The sequence below is a fragment of the Erpetoichthys calabaricus genome, chromosome 9 (genome assembly GCF_900747795.2).
Source record: "Erpetoichthys calabaricus chromosome 9, fErpCal1.3, whole genome shotgun sequence".
NCBI classification, from domain to species: Eukaryota; Metazoa; Chordata; class Cladistia; order Polypteriformes; family Polypteridae; genus Erpetoichthys; species Erpetoichthys calabaricus.
In genome coordinates this window covers 12,295,862-12,297,955 of record NC_041402.2, presented here as the reverse complement: position 1 = coordinate 12,297,955, position 2,094 = coordinate 12,295,862, and the positions used below count along the sequence as shown (strand labels likewise).

Genomic DNA, 2,094 nt, shown 5'->3' with positions numbered 1-2,094 from the left:
TACCCCTCATCTCTCCTCTGCACATGTCCAAACCAACGCAATCTCGCCTCTCTGACTTTGTCTCCCAACTGTCCAACCTTCCTAATCCTGTCCATCATCTTTAACTGTAAGCCTCCTAAAAGGAAGGCTGGAAAGTGTAGAGCCTGTGGTGCAGTGGGGAGCGGGAAGGCAATTTCTCTGAGTGTTGCTTTGTTTCTGAATGAATTCACTGGTCCTCGACTGTTTTTTTTTTTTTGCTCCAGTTTTAAGGAATTCGATTAAAGATTTTGTGCCGGGCTTTGTGATAAGGTACTGTTGCTCAATAAATAACACTTTTATTTTATGATGAACTGGTGTTTGGGCTCTGGGTGCCCCCAGTGGCCACGCTACGTTTCTGTTCAGCATCTTGGCTTTTTGTCTTTGTGTGACTTGGGCTTAGAATTCTATGTAAGTATGGTTAAGCCCGTGTCAGACTTGGTGTGACATGTAATTATCCACTTTATAATGTCAAGCCTGAATAACTGTCTGGATTTTATTCTGCTGCCATCTAGTGGATAAAACAATATTTTGCTGCAAAAAATCCTGAATATTTCTATGTGTTTGAAGTTACTCATCAATATTTATACAGTGGTGTGTAAACAAGAAGCTGTAAAGCCAGTTTTGGAACAAACTGAAACTGAATCTTCAGTTGAATCAAGCGATTATGATGACAATGTGAAGTTGACACGGACAGCACTGTACGTCCGAATCCTCGTGATATGCCTAGTGAATGTGGTAGCCTGAAGGTTCACTGTGGTACGAGTAGGTGCGTGGCAGTAAAGGCAGAGTGACGAGAAAAAAAACGTCAGCACCACTCACAGTTTGACAACTGTCGAGGGAAATCGTCAATCGTTGATCAGGCACCGACATTCTACCCTCTCATGCACATCAAGCAGAACCAATATAAGAAAAGTGCAAAGAAACACACGTCTGCTGTCTTGATTGTGACGTCTGGCTTTGCTTTGGTGAGTGTTTCAACACCTATCATATGCAGGATCTGCAGCAGGACAGCAGAACACTTGAGTGACCTTTCCTACTGTATTTATGTTGGCGCTTTGATATTTACATGTTTGTACTACACGTAATCATTGGAAAAAAATTCAACATTTTGGATGCGTTCTTCTAGAGGTAAACCCAACATTAAGGAAGTTAAATGATCCCACTGGCCTGTCTTTAGACTCCAGCAATATCCTATTTCCAGATAATGCGTTAATGCTACCAGTTTGATCCTAGCACATTTCTGTTTTTTATGCCTCTGTTTTAATACTCCTGTGATTGCTGCATCATTTGTCTGGCATAGCAACTGACCCAGTGGGAGCGACCATGAGCAAAGGCAGGGGCTGTAGGCGGGACCTGAGACAGAGGTGAGAGACCAGGGACAAACCACTAAGAAAGGGAGGTTCTGGAGGCGGGACCTGAGATAAAGATGAGAGGCCTTGGGCAAACCACAAGGAAAGGGAGGGGCTAGAGGCGGGACCTGAGACAGAGGTGAGAGACCTTGGGCAAACCACAAGAAAAGGGAGGGGCTTGAGGCGGGACCTGAGACAGAGGTGACAGACCAGGGACAAACCACTAAGAAAGGGAGGGTCTGGAGGCGGGACCTGAGATAAAGATGAGAGGCCTTGGGCAAACCACAAGGAAAGGGAGGGGCTAGAGGTGGGACCTGAGATAGAGGTGAGAGGCATGGGACAAATCACTAAGAAAAGGAGGGGCTAGAGGCGGGAACTGAGATAAAGATGAGAGGCCTTGGGCAAACCACTAAGAAAGGGAGGGGCTAGAGGCGGGACCTGAGACAGAGGTGAGAGGCCTGGGACAAACCACTAAGAAAGGAAGGGGCTGGAGGCGGGACCTGAGATAGAGGTGAGAGGCATGGGACAAATCACTAAGAAAAGGAGGGGCTAGAGGCGGGAACTGAGATAAAGATGAGAGGCCTTGGGCAAACCACAAAGAAAGGGAGGGGCTAGAGGCGGGACCTGAGACAGAGATGAGAGGCGTGGGACAAACCACTAAGAAAGGGAGGAGCTGGAAGTGGGACCTGAGACAGAAGTGAGAGGCGTGCGACAAACCACTAAGAAA

The 2,094-nt window shown here is 46.9% G+C and overlaps 1 long non-coding RNA gene across 1 annotated transcript; it reads right to left on the bottom strand.

The window, feature by feature from the left end:
• Positions 1 to 1,393: 1,393 nt before the first annotated feature.
• Positions 1,394 to 1,867, bottom strand: LOC127529172 (uncharacterized). Its single transcript, XR_007935853.1, has 3 exons — positions 1,806 to 1,867; positions 1,578 to 1,619; positions 1,394 to 1,515 (listed from the first exon to the last, which is right to left on the bottom strand). It is a non-coding gene; the product is annotated as an uncharacterized LOC127529172 (long non-coding RNA).
• Positions 1,868 to 2,094: the final 227 nt, after the last annotated feature.